General features: G+C 39.4%; 1 non-coding gene across 1 annotated transcript; it reads right to left on the reverse strand.

Annotated features, from left to right (window-relative positions):
* Positions 1-7490: 7490 nt before the first annotated feature.
* On the reverse strand, positions 7491-7622 carry LOC118652350. Its single transcript, XR_004966593.1, has one exon. It is a non-coding gene; the product is annotated as a small nucleolar RNA SNORA51 (small nucleolar RNA).
* Between the last annotated feature and the right edge of the window lie 13770 nt (positions 7623-21392).

Genomic DNA, 21392 nt, shown 5'->3' on the forward strand with positions numbered 1-21392 from the left:
CATTTAGAAGGAAAAAAAAAAAAACAGATATGAACTGGTTGTTCTTTGAAGAAACTGGCCTAAACTACAACAAAAGTTGAAATTTCCAAACCCCTCTGTGTACTAAGGAGTTCTTAAGACAGCTCAGCAAACTCAGATACAGTAAGGATCAAGAAAGCTTAAGAAAATGATAAGCCTTATACTTAAATCTTATATCAGAATTTTCTTGATTTGAAGAAAATATTAGTCATGGGAGATCTAAGTGATGTAGTTTTTGACTTCTTATCTTTGGCCCCTTGCTGTTCTAACACTCCAGGCATGCATGATTTCAGGGTTCCTTTGCTGCATTTCTTTCTTCCTTTAGGGCTTCCTATGATGTCTCTGAGTTATCCCACTGACCTCCCCATCTTACCTTTCCTCTTTAATGTCTCTCCTTTGCTCTTAAAGCTATCTAATAGATATGTTTAGCTTCCTCATTTTGTTTAGAGTGGGTGTTCCTTCCACTAGCTGGATAAGTGAAGAAGGTTTTGTCTGTTGTTTACTGATGTATCCCAGACAGAGACAGGTACATATTAAACACTCAACAATTGTTTATTGACTGGGGTGAAAACTACTTGGGTGCAATACGTGCATAGCACCAGGTCTCATAGACTATGCGAAGTTGTGTCAGGTTTCCCAGACCCCATGAATTTTTTAAAAGCTGGGGGCAGGGATGATAGAGTATAATATCTGCAATCTCTCAAATTTCATTATTGAAAAACTGCAAGAATGTAATATTAGGAGGAAGATGTAAATTCTCATGCAATTTTCAAGCAAACTGTTTAGAGAGATGATGTAAGTTATGCAAATGTAAGAAAATTTCAAAATAGAGATGTGGGTCAAAGGTGCTTGCATTGCTTTGAGGAAGAGAATGTAAATGGCACAATGGTCCATTTTCTCTGCTTAAAGGAGAGAGAGAGAGGCAGGGGCTCTTTTTGTGAAAGACAAATTAAATATAAAACAAATCAAAACATGGAGGTGGCCCATTTTAACCTCTGGAACAGGGTCTATATTTTATAGTCACTCAAACTATTTTCTGTAGTTTTTTTTTTAAATCTTTATTGTTGAGATTATTCTAGATATCCCCCTTTGTCTGTATCCATAGCTAATGCATATATGCATATAAGGTCTTTGATTAATCTCTTACTGCCCATCCCACCCCCATTCCCTCTGAGATTTATCATCTGTTTTATGTTTCCATGCCTCTGGTTCTATTTCATTCATCAGTTAATGCTGTTCATTAGATGCCTTATTTGTTTATTTTTATTTTTAGATTCAATTATTGATACATATGGATTTGTTGTCATTTTATTGCTCATATTTCTTCCTCTTCTTCTTTTTCTTCTTCCTCCTCTTCTTCCTTTTTGTAAAGAATACCCTTCAACATTTCATGTAATACTAGAGGCCCAATGCATGAAATTCATGTAAGGGGCTCAGCCCTCACAGCCCTGGCTGCCTTGGCCGGCCCTCGCAGCCTCGACCAGCCCTCTCAGCCCCTCACAGCCAAGGCTGTGAGGGGCAGCCCCGGCTTTGTCTGGAAGGTTGTCCGGATGGTCATTCTGCTGTTCAGTCTAATTAGCATATTATCTCTTTATTATATAGAATTGGTTCAGTGGTGATTAACTCCTTTAGGTTTTTCTTGTCTGTGAAGCTCTTTATCTGACCTTCAATTTTTTTTTAAATAAATCTTTATTGTTCAGATTATTAGAGTTGTTCCTCCTTTTCCCCCCCATAACTCCCCTCCACCCAGTTCCCACCCCACCCTCTCCCCCCCACCCCCCGCACTGTCCTCATCCATAGGTGTACGATTTTTGTCCAGTCTCTTCCCACACCCCCCCACACCCCTTTCCCCCCCTGAGAATTGTCAGTCCACTCCCTTTCTATGCCCCTGATTCTATTATATTCACCAGTTTACTCTGATCATCAGATTTTTTATTCACTTGATTTTTAGATTCACTTGTTGATAGATAAGTATTTGTTGTTCATAATTTTTATCTGTACCTTTTTATTCTTCCTCTTCTTAAAGAATACCTTTCAGCATTTCATATAATGCTGGTTTGGTGGTGATGAACTCCTTTAGCTTTTTCTTATCTGTGAAGCTCTTTATCTGACCTTCAATTCTGAATGATAGCTTTGCTGGATAAAGTAATCTTGGTTGTAGGTTCTTGGCATTCATCACTTTGAATATTTCTTGCCACTCTCTTCTGGCCTGAATAGTTTCTGTTGAGAAATCAGCTGACAGTCGTATGGGTACTCCCTTGTAGGTAACTGACTATCTTTCTCTTGCTGCTTTTAAGATTCTCTCTTTGTCTTTTGCTCCTGGCATTTTAATTATGATGTGTCTTGGTGTGGTCCTCTTTGGATTCCTTTTGTTTGGGGTTCTCTGCACTTCCTGGATTTGTAAGTCTATTTCTTTCACCAGGTAGGGGAAGTTTTCTGTCATTATTTCTTCAAATAGGTTTTCAATATCTTGCTCTCTTTCTTCTTCTGGCACCCCTATAATTCAGATGTTGGTACGCTTGAAGTTGTCCCAGAGGCTCCTTACACTATCTTCACATTTTTGGATTCTTTTTTCTTTTTTCTTTTCCGGTTGGGTATTTTTTGCTTCTTCGTATTTCAAATCTTTAACTTGATTCTTGGGATCCTCTTGTCTGCTGTTGGATCTTTGTATATTTTTCTTTATTTCAGTCAGTGTATGCTTAATTTCTAGTTGGTCCTTTTTCATATCCTCGAGGGTCTCACTAAATTTATAGGCGGTTTCTAGAAGATTCTTGAGTAACCTTATAATCGTGGTTCTGAACTCTATATCCAGTAGTTTGCTTTCCTCCATTTCTGTCATTTGTGACCTGTTTTTTTGTCTTCTCATTTTGGCTGCTTCCCTGTGTTGATAGAGTGACTTTCTGTGCTAGGTGTGTTATAGGGCCCAGTGGCTCAGCCTCACCAATTACCTGAGGTGAACACTCTTGGTGCACCCCTTTGTGGGCTTTGTGCACAGTCTTGTTCTAGTTAAGCCTTGATTGTTGTAGGTTTCACTGGGAGGAATTGACCTCCAGGCCAATTGGCTGTGAGAATCAGCTGTGTCTACAGTGGGAGAACTTCTGTGCTGGAGACACCCTTATGGGGCAAGACATGCTTCAGTGGGGATTTGGTGCTCACTGAGTCTGCCCCCTGAGTGTGTCCCTTATGGATCTGAGGAGTTGTAATCTGGATGGTCCCAATCTGCCCACTGGGTACAAGGCCTCTTGTATCTCTAAGGAGGTGCTAATTTAGCCTCTGCCTGAGGCTGCCCAGCAGGAGCTATGGAGAGATCTGCAGATTCCTCTCCCTTGTTTGGGGTTTGGAGGTGCTCAGATGAGGCCCAGCTGTGAAGCAATGCAAGCTGCTGTGGGGCCTTAGGCCTTCTTTTGGATGTTCTGGGTCTCTCTGACCCAGCTACAGTTTGTTAGGTAATTTTAGATTTCAAAGGGCCAGCCCATTCATATGCAAACGCCTCTACTAGCAGCTTGGGTGGGGCGGGGTCCCAGGGAATCAACAGGGCAGAGCAAGCAGCTATGGCTGATCCTCAGCCCTGTCCTAAGAGGCCCCCAGGTCTCAGTGTCCTGTCTCAGTGTCCCGGTAATCGCCACAAGCACCTCTGAGAGAAAGTCACCCTCGAGTTCCGACCAATGCCAGACAGTCCAGTTTCTCCCGTATGAGTCTGGGTCCCCACAGACACTCCGGGAACTGGAGTTCAGAGCAGCTGGGAGCTTGAGACTCCCTCCTGATTGAAAAAGACACCGGCGTCCTCCATTGCCAGCCCTTTAATAAACCAACTAAGAAAAGCTAATCAGAACAATGTGTCCCATTGTGGATAAAACATATAATTAACAACACAAGGGGAAAGGACAGGCCCAGTAAATAGTTTAAGAAAATTTAGCCTACAAATATTAGAGATAGCTAAGAAAATTAAAAAATTCTATGATATAGGAAATTTCATTTGAAGAATAATTAAACATTTTTTTCTTGACCTGGAAGATTATCACATTAAAAGAGTAGCTGGACTCTTGAAACTATCATCAAAGACAATAAAAATTCATTTGGCTATATTTACTGAAATATAGTAAAATAAATATTAAAAGAAGACTAACAGAAACTTAATGTGGTTCATATAACTGATGCAAGTTTGTTACTTAAAAATATTTTTCTGCCAATTTTATATGTGAGTTTATGAATACTCAGACTCCTTGTGAAAAATTGTCAAGAGTGAAAGAAATTTTAGAATGTTAATTACCCAGAGTAATTGCATGCAGCCTTTTGTGTGTGGGAAGCTACAGAAACCAAAAATTGAAAGAGAGGAAAAGTTTAGAGCAAAAGATTTTAAAAAATATTCCTGAAGCATTCTTTCCTGCAATTTAAAAATCACAGTGTGCAGTGAGAGAAAATTTTATTGATAGTGGGTTGTGTTAATGAATGGTTTGCAACCATACCAAAAATTTAAAAAGATGAAGACTATCTGGTTTTGACACAAGAAAAACATGAGCATTAAATAATTATTAAAAGTACACACTTTGCTAATTATTAATATGTAAATTAAGTTTTGAGATACAATTAAATTGGCAAGATATATAGCTCATTGTTTTAAAAGCATATGTATATGTAGGTCAATGATAATCAGAAGCATATAGCAACATAATTTAATTAATTTAGGTTTTTAATTCATATGTGTGCATATATAAACACACATAAACAGAAAGAGAGATTTTCTGGTTAGAAAATAAGTAAACATCAACGCTTTAACAACATTATTAGTTCTACTCTGGAAGTATTTATTTTTCCTTGGCACTTTTTTTATATCTTTCTTTATGTATCAGATATTATCCTGAAAGTGATACTACAGAAAAAGAAGACAAGGAATACTGATGAAAATATCACAGAGCTCTAAAATAACTTCAGAACTGTTTGGGCTATGGCCATGCTGGCTGGACTTCAGAAAATGTCTTCCTGAGGCAAATGTCTCTGAGATGCTCCAGGAAGAACTTTTAAGATTGTTTAGCCAGCACCGGTTTGGCTCAGTGGATAGAGCGTTGGCCTGCGGACTGAGGGGTCCCAGGTTCGATTCCGGTCAAGGGCATGTACCTTGGTTGCGGGCACATCCCCAGTAGGGGGCGTGCAGGAGGCAGCTGATCGATGTTTCTCTTTCATCGATGTTTCTAACTCTCTATCCCTGTCCCTTCCTCTCTGTAAAAAAATCAATAAAATATATTTAATAAAAAAAAAAAGATTGTTTAAAGTCAGACCCTTGAAATTCACCCTAGTGATGAATTTTATCTTTCCTTGGAAAACATGCTTGTGAAGGGATTTTATAGGTGGTAGCAGACTTAGAAACTTTATGGTGGTAAAACAATAATCCAAAATTTAGCTTTTGATGAATTGTAAGTGGTGACAAATTTGAAGAGGGTATTGTAAAACAAAATGGAATTGAATAGTTTTATATATTATACTACATTTCATGGAGGGGACCTAATAAATGGAATTGATCAGAGCCATTCTGAAGAATTCCTACTCACTGGTCTGACAGTATCTGCTAAATGTTTACAGTTTTGAGTTCATACATGACTTTGTGAATTTAATATCTTGCAAAAGGTCTTCCATAGTTTTAGAGTTTGACTGAGAAAATCAGCTATTTTCATTGCAAAAAATATTTATTATTTTTTCTAAATTTGTGTATGTTACAGAAGACACAGTAAAAGTATCATTTTTTAAAAAAGAAGAAATGATAGGTTATGTTACAACAGAAAAAATAGAATATATGTCCTTAAAATGATGATGATCTTGTTACTAAAAAATAAAACAGTGCACAAAATTTCTAAATAAAAAAAAACAAACCCCACAAGACTCATAATCATCATGAAAATGTACCTGCTATACTTTAATACAACTTTGATTTTGTATCTTTCCTTCAACTTGCAATGAGGATGCTCATATAGGTAGAAGATATACTTAGGGAAGAAAATAAGACTTTCTGCAAATATCCTGAGGTGGAAGAAGCTGAAAGGGAAAAAGTAAGTTGCCAAAGAGCAACAATCCTGCAGAAAAAAAGATTTATAGTTGCAGATTACATTTTTTAATTTAAAGGAGCTATCAAAACCATAGAGAAAATATAGCAATTATTGGTCCAAAGATATTTAAAAGGAAATCTTGAGTCATAAAAATCAGAGAAGATTCATAGAGAAATATATGTAGTATCAAGTTATACGATGAAATTTGTCTACACTGTCAGTAAGAGCATATGAGAATTGTGTGAAATATGCAAATTATACTGGAATTTGAAAACTAAAAATGTTAAAGTTGAAATAACATAAAAAGAAAAGCCAATGTGAACTGTTGCATGATATGATGAATGATAGAGCTGTGAGTCTTTGTTTTAGCACCAGAAATAGCTTCAAATTCACTGTCATTTATAACTTGCATTGGTAGTGTTTTGGGTACAATAACCTGATTCTTTTCTCATGGAACAAGGGGCTTGTGCTAGAATCCAAGGCCTCACTCTCTGCACTAGCTGAGACGTATGATCCTGTCCTTGTTGAATTTTAGCTTTTAATCTATAAAATGAAGGCGTAGGGATATATGATTTCTAAGGTTCTTCGTGGGTGTGATTCTGTGTGTCTTATCCTTAGTTTACTTGTCCATGTTTATTTAAGGTTTGTTAAAGAGAACTGATGTGTACATGTGGATTTTGTTCATGAAACCAATAAAAGGACCTTCAAAAAGAAGGCTCACATTGCCTTCTGAACAATGGTTCAAGTGTTTTAAATGAAGGTATAAGGTTGTTATTATAATCACAGAGATAAATTCTGGGTACTCTTAATGGCACAATAATTAACATAACTGTTTAGATTGTTAGATTTGTAAACTTCTTCACATCCACCTGCTTAAATCTTTCTAAATCCTTAAGCATGGTTAGTCTTTACTGATGGGGATCCCAGCTTCAATGTCTTTTCAGAGGGAAGGTGGCAGGGGCGAGGGGGCGGAGAGATTAACCAGGAAATTTACATACATATGTGCTAGCCCATGGACACAGACAATAGTGTGGTAGAGACCTGGGAAGGGCAGGTGGGGGGTAAAGGGTGTCAATAGGAAAAACCCCCAAAGGGGACATCTGTAATACTTTCAACAATAAAGATAAATTTAAAAAAATCAAAACTGTACACTTTGCAGCCATGAATTGAGTTATTTGTATAGACACTAAAACCAAAACACTATACTTGTTTTTATCACTCAGATATTTTAAAATGAGTCAAGCTTCATAAGAAGTTTCTTTCATTTATTCTTGATTCTTGAAGCTCCATCAAACTACTGTATTCTTGTTGGCTTACTGTTGCTTCCAAATTTGTGTTGATTTGCTTTTCTTGTCTCATGGCTACAGTCACTGATATCCTGTAAAACTCATACATAAAGGAAGTCTGTTGACTTCCTTGTCCTCTTTTTTTTTTCAATGTCTCCCCATTCACAATACAGACCAGGCAAAGAGCCTGAGCTGAGGTGTATATGGGGTAAGTTTACTCTGCCTCCTATTTCTGTACAGTCAGTGTAAGAACACAGCCTGTGGTAAGCACCAGGAGGCCGACTTCCTTGTCCTCTTATAACAACTTCAAAACTGTCTGTTCTGATGATCTTATCCTCCTTCATTCCCAATGGCCTGAATGTAGTCTTCATGAAAATATGAAGAAGGCAATTTAAATGCAAACAGTTAGAAGTTATGGTTTAGATCATTACAAAAGTTAGACTAGGAATTTGACTAGATCAGAAGTGGGGAACCTTTTTTCTAGCCAAGGACCATTTGGATATTTATAACATCATTCGCAGGCCATACAAAATTATTATCAACTTACAAATTAGCCTGCTATATTTGGTCAAACATTTAATTATCTCACCCCTAATGCCTTGGCAGGGCCAAACCAAATGATTTCATGAGCCTTATAGGGCCTGAGGGCCAGATGTTCCCCACCCCTGGACTAGATCTTAATGTTAGCTTAAATTATGTGCTTATCAGTGTACAAAAAGGAGAATCACGTTAGATTTTTAGGGAAACAATTTTTCCTGGCATTGGGTTCTGAAATTTCTTGAGTGTGACATCACATTGAAAAAAAATGTCTCTAAGAGCCATATATTTTTGGGTCTATTATTCCCTCAGTACAAGCTCACATGGAACTCACAGAAAGAATTTCTGGGGAGCAAGACAAATACAAGCACATGAAATTTTCTATGATCTTAAATGACCTAATCTACAGAGAAATAAAAAGGCTATCCTTCAAGCAGTCTTCTGTATTATTTTTCTCAACTAGATTTTTGCCATACATTGGACAGAAAACTGTTTGAGGTTACTCAGGTAAATAATTGTGATTCCCAAATATTGTGAAGAGGATACAACACTTCTTTATCTTTTTTTAAAAATATATATTTTATTGATTTTTTACAGAGAGGAAGAGAGAGAGACAGAGAGTCAGAAACATCGATGAGAGAGAAACACCTATCAGCTGCCTCCTGCATATCTCCTACTGGGGATGTGCCCGCAACCCAGGTACATGTCCTTGACCGGAATCGAACCTGGGACCTTTCAGTCCGCAGGATGACACTCTATCCAATGAGCCAAACCGGTTTCGGCAACACTACTTTATCTTAATCTACATTCTTTCCTACTGCAGGAGCTGCCAGCTCTATCTCAATTTTTTTCTGAAAAACTTGTTCCCTGGCCTTAATCTATGTACCTCTTCTCTTTATATTCTTTTCTCTTTTCTGCACCATCAAATTCCAAATAATAAACCTACCAAAGGCAGAATCTTCCTTGGAAGGTGGGGAAGGGGAGGAAGATTAAATAGAAAGACAAGAATCTCTTTAGCAAGAAGATTAGTGGCTGAGTGGCTCTCTAATTTTTATTCAATCACACTGATATGTGGAATTGGGCAAGCTTGGACTCTCATTGTGAAAGTTTGAAGAATGAAAATCGTGGACTAAAAGATTTTTTAACAACTGTGTAGATGTTTATTGCAAGCATATACAAAGTTCCAAAGGGGAGCCCCTGGGAGGGGTCCCCAAAGGGTATAAACCTGCTCTATCTGGGAAAAAACTGGCCCTCTGAGTCTCTTTGTCTATGGGTTTATAAATGCTGGAAGCTCTTTGTTTGCTCATCCTGCTCTCTAATTGGACCCTTCCTTATTTTATCTCCCCCATGCTTTTCTAATTGATCATTTTCTTCCTTATTCCTATATAGTATCAGTTTCAAAGTTTTAAAGCTTCAGAGCCCACTCAGAGCTCCCCCGTCCTCTTTTGTAAGATAAACATTCTAGTGGCTTAGAGCTCTCTCTGCCAGTTATGTATACACTAGAGGCCAGGTGCACGAGATTCATGCACTTGGGGGGGGTGGGGCAGGGGGCGGTGTCCCTCAGCCCGGCCTGTGCCTTCTCACAGTCCAGGAACCCTCAGGGGATCACAATCTGAGACCCCCTCACTCCTTACCGCCCGCCTGCAGCAGAGGTGGGAGAGGCTCATGCCACCACTGCTGTGCTCGCTCACCAGCTGTGAGCCTGGCTTCTGGCTGAGCTGCACTCCCCCCTGTGGAAGCACACTGACCACCAGGGGGCAGCTCCTGCATTGAGCATCTGCCCCCTGGTGGTCAGTGCGCGTCATAGTGACCAGTTAGTTGTTCTGCTGTTCGGTCAATTTGCATATTAGGGTTTTATTATATAAGATTCCTCTCCCATGGACCCCACTTCCCTAAAACTGCCTCTCCTATCTCTAAAAGGATTCAACACATACATTAGCTTTGTTAAACTTAGCAATAATTCTGTGTGAGAGTTACTGATTTTCTGTTTACCATCAGGAAACTAAGGTTCAGAGAGTTTATGCAATTTGCTCAAGGCCTGATAGCTAGCAAATAGTTCAACTGGAATTGTGAACCCTGCCCTTGGCAAGATACTAGATGACAAGTTTTATGTGTGACTGGTTAAGGACAGATCCATGCTCTGTAAAAATTGGATGAGACAATGGTAATTATATTTTTTTATTAAAATGGAAGGGACTGACTCAGGCTTTTACCAGTTTCAATGGCTCACCAACTCACACATTGGCTAGGGAAACTTTCACACACCTAACACTCTAAATGAATGCAATGTACAACAAAGCAGAGTACAATAATTACACATGTACTCGATGGAAAAGTTATTAATCATAATCTTAAATTTTCCATTCATGTATATTTTCACAAATAGTTATGTGTTTGGGGATTCCCAAGACTACTCTCAGGTTCAGTGATTTTACTAGAAGAGCTCACAGAGCTCAATAAAACTATTATACTCATAGTTACTGTTTCTTCAACCAAAGGATACAGATTAAAAACAGCAAAGACAAAAGGCTCAGAGAGTGGAGTCCAGGAGAGACCAGGTTTAAACTTCAGTTGTCTTTTTCCAGTCGAGTCATATATGGCAGAACTTAATTAAATATCTCAGAAATTATGAATAACAACACATACAGAGTGTCAGCAACCAGGGAAGTTCACTTAAGCCTTTGTGTTCAGGGTTTTTATCAGGGGTAGGATACATAGGCATAGAGTACCCATATGACCAATTTTCGTTGCTCAAGCTTCAGTGCCTCCAAAGGTCAAACTGTTATGGCATGAGCATGGCCCAAGGGCCCCCAAATAAATCACATTGTTAGCTTAAACTATCTGGAATGGCCAAAGGCCCCAAGTAGATAAAGATACTCTTATCAAGCAGGATATTTCAAAGGATGAGAGGAGATCTCCCAAGAGTTGATGCAGAGTCATTCTTTGTTTGGAAAGTGCAGAGTTTGAATATTAAGCCTTTATCACACAGTTAATATTTGAGAAAACTCCATACTATTTTCCACAGTGGCTGCACAACTCCACATTCCCACCAGCAGTGTACAAGGGTTCCATTTTCTCCACATCCTCACGAACACTTGTTTGTTGATTTGTTCATGATAGCATTCTGACATTTGTGAGGTTATACCTCATTGTTGTTTTAATTTGCATCTCTCAGATGACTAGTGACTTTGAGCATTTTCTCATATGTCTCTTGGCCTTCTGTATATCCACTTTGGAGAAGTGTCTATTTAGGTTCTTTGCCCGTTTTTTAATTGGATTGTTTATCTTCCTTTTGTTAAGTTGTATGAGTTCCCTAAAAGACTCACACAAAATAAACTGAAGGGTTGGAAAAAAAATTTCCAGGCAAATGGGAATGAAAAAAAAAAAACTAGGGTAGCAACATTCATATCTGACAAAATAGACTTCAAAGTGAAAGCCATAACAAGAGACAATGAAGGTCACTTCATAATACTAAAGGGATAGATACAACAAGGGAATATAACTTTGGTAAACATATATACACCCAATATAGGAGCATCCAAATATGAAAACAAACTTGTAGAAGATGTTAAGGTAGATATGGACAGCAATACAATCATAGTAGGGGACTTAACACCCCACTGACACCACTTGATAAATCTTCCAGAGAAAAAATTAAAAAGTAAATAGCAATCCTAAATGACACACTAGATCAGATGGAATTAATTGACATTTACAGAACATTTCACCCCAAAGCTATACATTCTTTCCAAGGGCACATAAGGCATTTTCAAAGCTAGAGCATATGTTATGACACAAACTAAGTCTCTTCAAACATAGAAACATTGAACAGACCATCAAACCTCAGAGGAAAAGCAGGGGAGGGCAGGAAGGGAGGTAAGAGATCAAACAAAGGACTTGTATGCATGCATATAAGCATAACCAATGGACATAGACAGTAGGGGGGTGAGCATGTGATGGGGGGTTAGAGCAGCCAGAGAAAGGTCAGTGGTGGGGAGTGAGGAAGAAAGCATATGTAATACTTTCAACAATAAAGAATTTAAAATAGAAAACAAACAAAAAAGAAGATTGAAATCATGTCAAGCATCTTCTCAGATCACAATGGCATAAAATTATAAATCAACTATAATAAAAACACTCAGAAACATTCAAATACATGGAGGCTAAATAGCAAGTTATTAAACAACTAGAGGCCCAGTGCATGAAAATTCATGCACTGGGGATGGGGTCCCTCAGCCAGGCCTGCTCAATCTCACAGTCCGGGAGCCCTCAAGGGATGTCCTAAGCCTCAGTCGTGGGAGGCGATCAGGCTGATCAAGGGAAGGCACCTCCCCCATCAATATGCTGCGGCTGCTTATCCCTCGGCCCTCATAGCTGCCACAGCTTTGTCAGGAAGACGTCTGGTCTATCCGGTCTAATTAGCATATTACCCTTTTATTAGTATAGATGAATGGGTTACCAATGAGATCAAGAGAGAAATAAAAAAAACTTCCTGGATACAAATGAAAATGAACACACAACAACCCAAAACATAAAGGACATAGTGAAAGCAGGCCTAACTAAAAAGCAAGGAAAACTTCTAAGAAACTATCTAACCCTACAACTTAAAGATTTAGAAAGAGATAACAAAAAATCCCAAAATAAGTAGAAGGAAGAAAATAATAAAGAACAGAGTGGAAATAAATGACATAGAGACTAAAAATAAAAAATACAAAAGATCAATGAAACTAAGAGCTGTTTCTTTGAAAAGATAAACAAGGTTAATGAACCTTTAGTCAGACTCATCAAGAAACAGAGAGAGCCTTAGCCAGTTTGGCTTAGTGGATAGAGCATTAGCCTGCAGACCAAAGGGTCCCAGGTTCGATTCCGGTCAAGGGCATGTACCTTGGTTGCAGGCTCCTCCCTGTCCTGGCCCTGGTTGGGGCTCATGCAAGAGGCAACCAATCCATGTGTTTCTCTCACATCGATATTTCTCTCTGTCTTTCCCTAGCTCTTCCACTCTCTCTCTAAAAAAATAAAAATTAAAAAAAATCTGTGAAAAATATCCTCAGTTGAGAAAAAAAAAAAAAAGAAAGAAAGAAAGAAAGAGAGAGGACCCAAATAAACAAAATCAGAAATGAAAGAAGTGAAGTAACAATTGACCTCACAAAAATACAAAGGATCGTAAAAAGATACTATGAACCACTATATTCCAACAAGTGGACAACCTGGATGAAATGAACATATTTCTAGAAAAATACAATCTTCTAAAACTCAATCAGGAATAATCAGAAAACTTGAATAGACCCATAACTACCAATGAAATGGAAGTAGTAATAAAAAAAACCTGTACATATTGAGTATTTAATAATGAGTGCATAAATCACAGATTTACAGTTTTTTCCTTTCTAAATACTTTTCATGGTAGTATTATGAAAATATGATGCAAATCCCAAAGAAAATTTGTCTAGAGATTTGACAAAGCTTTACCTTGCCGTCCAATTAGAAAATGGATTATAGGAAAGAGTCATCTAAAAACTAGATAATATATTTATTGCCAGAATCTTCTTGAGAGAAACTGGCTATTTGGCTGTTTCCTGATCACAACCAAGTTCTCTTGAGTATCTGTCCCTGAGACATTGTTGCTTTCCTCCAAAGGAGCCATATAAATGCACTGAAACTCAGGAATAAAAGTTGCCTTGAAGCCTTTTGAGGATCTCCAATTTGGTTTTATGTTTTTCTTTCTCTGTGTTCACTCATGTTTCCAGGTTCCTGATTGCTGAACTTTGAATTGCCTTCTCTTTTGGTTCTTAAGCATTCATATTGCCAGCCCTCCTTTTTAAGTTTGCACTAACTATGGCTAGTCTCACAAGTTTGGATTCCTGACCATGTGATTCCTGACTACTATCTTCACAACTTGTCACACACTTTATCAAAACCAGTTTCCTGCCAAAACCGGTTTGGCTCGGTGGATAGAGCGTCGGCCTGCGGACTGAAAGGTCCCAGGTTCGATTCCGGTCAAGGGCATGTACCTGGGTTGCGGGCATATCCCCAGTGGGAGATGTGCAGGAGGCAGCTGATCGATGTTTCTCTCTCATCGATGTTTCTAACTCTCTATCTCTCTCACTTCCTCTCTGTAAAAAACCAATAAAATATATTAAAAAAAAAAAAACAGTTTCCTGCCAAGGCCGGTTTGGCTCGGTGGATGGAGCGTCGGCCTGCGGACTGAAGGGTCCCAGGTTCAATTCCGGTCAGGGGCATGTGCCTTGGTTGCGGGCACATCCCCAGTGGGGAGTGTGCAGGAGGCAGCTGGTCGATGTTTCTCTCTCATCGATGTTTCTAACTCTCTGTCTCTCTCCCTTCCTCTCTGTAAAAAATCAATAAAAATATATTAAAAAAAAAAAAACAAAAAAAAAAACAGTTTCCTGATCTGAGTCTACAGTCATGACTCATTATTGCTTTCATTCCAAAAAATGAGAGAGGAGTGCTCATCCCAGATGGCTGCCAGAATTCATGCTATCATTTTCTCTGTATTACTCTGTACTTTTCAAAGCATGACTACAATTGGTCTAATTTGTGCTTACAACAATTTCATTATACAGTGAGTTACTCATTCCCATTTTATTGTTAAGAAAACTGAGACTAAAATAGGTAAAATAGTTTACTTAATATTCAATCATTTGAAAGATAGTTTTGAGGAATTTAACTTCCTCAAAATCCATATTTTAAGAAATTTAATAGTCTTTTAGAGGAATGATTGTGTTGACTTAAAAAGTCTTTGTTCTTCTCTCATTAATAGTTGAAATAAGCAAATGTATTTGTATCAAGTTGTTGAATTTATTGAACTGCTAAAATCTCTGCCTTTTCTTTCTTCCTTCTTTTCTTTGCCCAAACATTTGTTGAGTACTAACCATGTATCAGTCAATGATCACAGTATATTACTGAAGATTTAATTTGCAAGAAAGACATAATCCTTGCTGTCAAGTAGCTGCGAATCTAGTGAGAATGAAAACAAAACATGTGGCAAATGACTACAACTTCATATTTTTTCATAAAAATAATTATAATAAAACTATCACCTTCCAAAATCATGTTATTTACTTACATTTTACAAATTTATTGTCTTGTGTCCTTTTTAGAATGCAAGTGCAACCAAGACAGGCACTTTGTTTTATTCATTGCTGTATTTCCTATGCCTTGGGACTATTCATGGCTTGCAGAATATACTCAATAGTAGTAACAAAGAAGATGTTTATTTTCTTTTAGGCTTTTTAATAACAATTATTCATATTATGTTTCTAGTGAATGAAGAATGTTTATCAAATACATGAATTCAATGTATTTTTCTTAAAGTTTTGGTTCTATTAGTCTGTGAAGCTTCTTATTTCCCCTTCAAGTTTGAATGATAGCCTTGCTGGATAGAGTATTCTTGGATTCAGTCCTTTGCTTTGCATCACTTTGTAAATTTCCGTCCATTCTTTTCTGGCCTGATGTGTTTCTGTTGAGAAATCATTTGACAATCTAATGGGAGATCCCTTGTATGTAACTTTCCGTCTCTCTCTTGCAGCCTGTAAGATTCTCTCTTTGTCCTGAACATTTGCCATGGTAATTATGATGTGTCTTGGTGTGGGTCTTTTTGGGTTCACCTTGTTTGGGACTCTCTGGGCTTGTGTGACTTTTTTCTTCCCCACCTCAGGGAAGTTTTCTGATATTATTTCTTCTAATAGGTTTTCTAATCCTTGTTCATCCTTCTGTTGTTCTGGTACCCCTATTATTCGTATGTTGTTTCGTTTCATGTTGTCCCAAAGCTCCCTTAGGCTCTCCTCCTGTCTTTTCATTTTTTTCTCCAACTGCAGTACATTTTGGGTGTGTTTTGCTTCCTTGTCTTCTAAATCACTAATTCGGTCCTCCGCTTCTCCTAGTCTACTGTTGATACTTTCAATGGAGTTTTTCATTGCAGCTATATCACTCTTCATATCTTCTTGGGTCTTACTTAAGTTGTTGATTTTTTCATCTGTTTCTTCTAGCTTCTTCCATATGTTATCGATTTTTTCATCTGTTTCTTCTAGCTTCTTCCATATGTTATCAATTTTTTCATCTGTTTCTTCTTGCTTCTTGCTGAGGTTGTCGATTTTTTCCTCCATCCGGTTTATGCACTCTAGGACCCTTATTCTGAATTCTTTTTCTGTCATGTTGCATGCCTCTGTATTACTTAGGTGCTTTTCTGGAGAGTCCTCCTTCTCTTTCCTTTGGGGGTTTCTTTGTCTACCCATGTTTGATCTCACTGACATATCTAGACGTTGAGTCGTTCAGTGGCTGCTCCCTTGGTGGCAGTGACTCCTTGGTCTGCGGTTGCTCTTCGGGCGGTTGCGGTAGCAGCTGCTCTTCAGTTGGCAGCAACTCCTCTGGTGGGTGCTGTTCACAGCTGTGGTGGCTCTTCTGGCTGGTGGGGCGAGGTTTCACGTACAGCTGCTGTTCCTCAGCAGAGGGTGTGGTGCTCAGGAGGTTGCTGTTGCTTGGATCTGCTGTGTTGATTTAAAGGCACAAAATACAACACAACAAGGCACCACGTACCAGGCACTATACACAAATATATTCACGATATTAATAACCCCAAATAAAAGTGACCACCTGAATTAAGAGAATTAGGGGATAAGGAAGAAGGAAGAGAAAAAGAGAAAAGAGAAAAAAGAAAAGAAAATTAGGGACCAAAAAAAGGAGTGCAAAAATGAAAGTGGGAAAAAGGAGGGGGGAAAGTAAAAGCGAGAAAAGAAAGGAAAAGAAAAAAAAAGAGCGAAAAGAGAGAATGAAGTGGAAGAGGGGAAGAGACTTTTTATATGAGGAGAATGCTCCTATAGAACAGCCATTAATCCCAACAAATTCCAGCAACAGCTCCCTGGAGATAAATGCAAACTAGAAACAACCAATAATATAACGATGAAAATAGAATGGAGAACACTAATCCCAAAATAAAATAAAGAGAAAATAAAATGGCACTTTAAAAAAATGGTAAAATGGTAGCAGTAATAATACTGGTTAAAAATAAGAAGGTAGTAATTAAAAGGGTAAAATCAGGTGATGGAAAAAAGAAGAAAAAAAAAAAAGAAGAAGAGGAAAAAAAAAAAAAAAAAAAAAAAAGAAAAAAAATTGGTTTCTTAGTTAAAAGGTGAAAAAAGAAAAAAAAAAATATTGCAGTAGTGAAGGTCCTTCGGTTCTTCTATTCTTCAGTGTGGCTCGCCTTAGACCTGCCAGGTATTCAGGAGAGTGTTGAGTTTCCCTGCGATACACTGTTCCTCTGTGTTGTAAACCACAGTCCTTATTTTAAAGCAAGCCGCATTTGTTTCCCAGACTGCCTTATTTTGTGTTTAGCAAAGAGTCAGTTTGTGGGTCAGCCTCTGGGTGGCAGTGTTCTGGGGTTGGCCTCTGAGGCTACAGGGCCTCTCTGTCCAGTGGAAGTTCACTGCCCCGAGCTGGCTGCGTAAGAGTTACCAGTGCTGTGTTGTTGCTGGGATTCCCAACACCATTTATTGAATAGACTGTCTTTACCCCCATTTTATGTTCTTGCCTCCTTTGTTAAATATCCACCCATCTATTGATGGGTACTTGGGTTGATTCAATAGCTTGGCTATTCTATATAATAAAAGGCCAGCCCTTTTAAGTGTAACAACCAGAATGACCACTTGACCAGTCGCTATGAAGTGTATTGACCACCTCTCGGTCCCTACCCCCCTCCCAGCCCGCAGGCTCCGATCGCAGCAAGGCGAACGGGGAAACACAGCAAACTAGTGTGGGTGGTGGTGGGGCAGGACTGGCTAGTGGTCAGAATGGCTGACCTCTTGGTCCCTTCCCCCCCACCCCCAGCCCTCAGGCTCTGATCGCAGCATGGCAAACGGGGGAACCACAGTGAACTGGGGAGTGGTGGTGGGGTGGGACTGGGGACTGGCGAGCAGGCAGAAGATGGCCCTGATTGCAGACTAGGCCTAGGGACCCTACCCACGCAAGATTTCATGCATTGGGCCTCTAGTCTATACTATAAAAGGCCAGTGGCCATAATGCCATAACAATGTAACGACCAAACAACCTGTCACCAGGAGGTGCATGGAGCACCTCTCAGGCCTTCCTCTCATCCCCTTGGGGCGCCAACAGCGTCGGCGGAGCATTGCGGGGTGCCAGCAGCATCCATGGAGCGTCGCGGGGCACCGGCAGATATGCGGAGCATGCGAGGTGTCATAGGGCAGCGGACATGGCCCTGATGGCAGGCTAGGCCTAGGGGACCCTACACACGCACGATTTAATTGTGCACTGGGCCTCTAGTTGTAAATAATACCACAATAAACATAGGCATGCATATATTCATATATTCTTTCAAATTAGTGTATTTGTTTCTTTGGATATATACCCAGAAGAGGAATTGCTAAGTCATAAGGCAGTTCCATTTTTAGTTTTTTGAGGAACCTCCATACTGTTTTCCATAGTGGTTTCACCCAGTCTGCATTCCCATCAACAGTGCATGAGATTTCCCTTTCTTCCAAATCCTAGCCAAAAATTGTTGTTTGTTGATGTATTGATGGTAGCCATTCTGATAAGTGTGAGGTGATATCACATTGCAGTTTTAATTGGCATTTCTCTGATAACTACTGACATTGAGTATATTTTCATACGTCTATTAGTCATTTGTATGTCCTCTTTGGAGAAGTGTCTATTCAGGTCCTTTGACCATTTTTTTATTGGATTGTTTTTTGTTTGTTTGTGTTGGTGATGAGTTGTATGAGTTCTTTATAAATTTCAGATATTAACTCCTTATCAGATGTGTCATTGGGGGAATATCTTCTCCTATTCAGTTGGTTGGCTTTTCATTTTGTTGATGGTTTTCTTTGTTGCGCAAAAATTTCAATATGATACAGCCCCATATATTCCTTTTCATTTTTAAAATATATTTTTATTGATTTCAGAGAGAAAGGGAGAGGGAGAGAGAGATAGAAACATCAATGATGAAAGAGAATCACTGATTGGCTGCCTCCTGCAAGCTCCACACTGGGGATGGAACCCACAACCCAGGCATGTGCCCTTACCAGAAACTAAACCTGCCCTCCTAGTCCATAGGTCAACACTCAACCACTGAGCCAGGCCAGCTGGGAGGCTATATATATACTAGAGGCCCGGTGCACAAAAATTTGTGCACTCGGGGGGGAGGGGGGGTTCCTCAGCCCGGCCTGTGCCCTCTCGAAGTCTGGGACCACTCGGGAGATAACGACCTGCTGGCTTAGTCCTGCTCCCGGGTGGCAGAGGGCAGGCCCAATCCCTAGGTGCAGCCCCTGGTCGGGCTCAGAGCAGGGCCGACTGGGGAGTTGGGGCGCCGCCCCGTCATGCACAGAGCAGGGCAGATTGGGAGGTTGTGATGCCACCCTCAGTCACGCTCAGGGTAGGGCCAATTGGGGGGTTGGGGCACCGCCCCCTGTCACACTCAAGGCAGGGTCGATGGGGAGGTTGCGGCGCCACCCCCTATCAGGCACAGAGCAGGGCTGCTCAGGGGGTTGGGGCCCCGCCCCCTGTCACACACAGAGCTGCAGGGCGATCGGGGGTTTGGGCGCTGCCCCCTGTCACGCTGATCCCGGTGCCGGGAGGCATATTACCCTTTTACTATATAGGGTAGAGGCCTGGTGCATGGGTGGGGCCGGCTGGTTTGCCCTGAAGGGTGTCCTGGATCAGGGTGGGGGTCCCCACTGGGGTGCCTGGCCAGTCTGGGTGAGGGGCTGAGGGCTGTTTTCAGGCTGGGAATGACTAAAGTTCCCAACCATTCCTTTTTTTCTTTTTTTTTTTTATTCTGGGCCGGCTTTACCTTGAGGCTTGGCTCCAGCTCTTAGGCCTCTGCGCGGCTGAAAGTAGGTTTCTGGCCTTTGCTTACAATGTTGCAAATCTGCTGGCTGAAGTCTGGCGGTATTTGTTACAATGTTTCTTAAACTGCCCGTTCAGAGGCCTGCAGCCGCAGGCTGGGAACGTTGGTTTCCTCCAACGATCCTCCATCACTGAGGCAAGCAAGCCTCATGTTAGTTTCAAGCTGCCTGGCTGCCGGCCGCCATATTGGCTGACAGTTAATTTGCATATCTCGCTGATTAGCCAATGAAAAGGGTAGCGGTCGTACGCCAATTACCATGTTTCTCTTTTATTAGTGTAGATTATATATATATTTTCTTCCCCAACGACATATATCAGGAAAAATTACAAAAAGAAATTGAAGAGATTTTCTATGCTTTCTTCTAAGAGTTTTATAGTTTCAAGTTACATTTAAGTCTTTAATCCATTTTGAGTGTATTCTTGTATATGGTTTAAAAAGGTGAAAAAGGTGATCTTGTTTCCTTCTCCTTCTCCTTCTTCTCTTTCTTCTTTTTCATTAGATATGTCCAATTTTCCCAACACCATTTATTGAAGAGACTGTCTTTACCTCCACTTTATGTTCTTGCCACCTTTGTTAAATATTAATTGACCATATAGGTGTGCATTTATTTCTGAACTCTATTTTGTTCCATATGTCTGTTTTTAGGTCAGTACCATGCTATTTTGATGACTATAGCCTTGTAGTATAGCTTGATATAAGGTAGCATGATACCTCTAACTTTGTTTTTTCCCCCTTTATTTTGAATTTATAGGTTGTTTTGAACATATCAATTAAATCCATCTGGTTTAGTATATCTTTTAAGGGCATTGTTTCTTTGTTAATTCTCTCTCTGGAAGATTTATCCATTGATGTCAATGGAACATTAAAATCCCCAATTATGACTGTATTATTGTCAATCTCTCCCTTTATATCCATCAAGATTTACTTTATGTATTTAGGTGCTCCCATGTTGGGTGCATAGAAATTTAAAAGAGTTATATCCTCTTGTTAGATTGATACCTTTATCATGATATAATGCCATTCTTTGTCTGTATTATAGCCTTTGTTTTATAGCCTATTTTGACTGATATAAGTGTTGCTACTTGAGCTTTTTTTTTTTTTTCCAATTCTGTTTGCATGAAATATCTTTGGCATCCCTTTACTTTTAGTTTATGTGTGTCTTTCATTTTGAGGCAGGTCTATTGTAGATAGCATGTATTTGGGTCTTGTTTTCTTATCCATTCAACTCACCTGTCTTTTGATTGGAGCATTTAAGCCATTTGTATTTAAAGTGATTATTGATAGGTATGTAGGCCATTTTACTCTTTGTAACTATGTTCCTTTTTTTTTCCTTCCTTTTTTTCCTTCTTAAAGAAGACTTTTAACATGTCTTGTATAACTGGTTTGGTGGTAATGTTCTCCTTTAACATTTTCTTGTCTGGGAAGCACTTTATTTCTCCTTCAATTTTAAACAATAGCTTTGCTGGGTAAAGTAGTCTTGGTTGAAGGTCCTTGCTTTTCAGCACTTTAAATATTTCATGCCAATCCCTACTGGCCTGAAATGTTTCTGTTGAGAAATCAGGTGATGGTCTTATGGGAATTTCCTTGTAGGTAAGTAAATACTTATCTCTTGCTGCTTTTAAGATTCTCTCTTTGTCT

The sequence above is a fragment of the Myotis myotis genome, unplaced genomic scaffold, assembly GCF_014108235.1.
Source record: "Myotis myotis isolate mMyoMyo1 unplaced genomic scaffold, mMyoMyo1.p scaffold_m19_p_3, whole genome shotgun sequence".
Taxonomy (NCBI): domain Eukaryota; kingdom Metazoa; phylum Chordata; class Mammalia; order Chiroptera; family Vespertilionidae; genus Myotis; species Myotis myotis.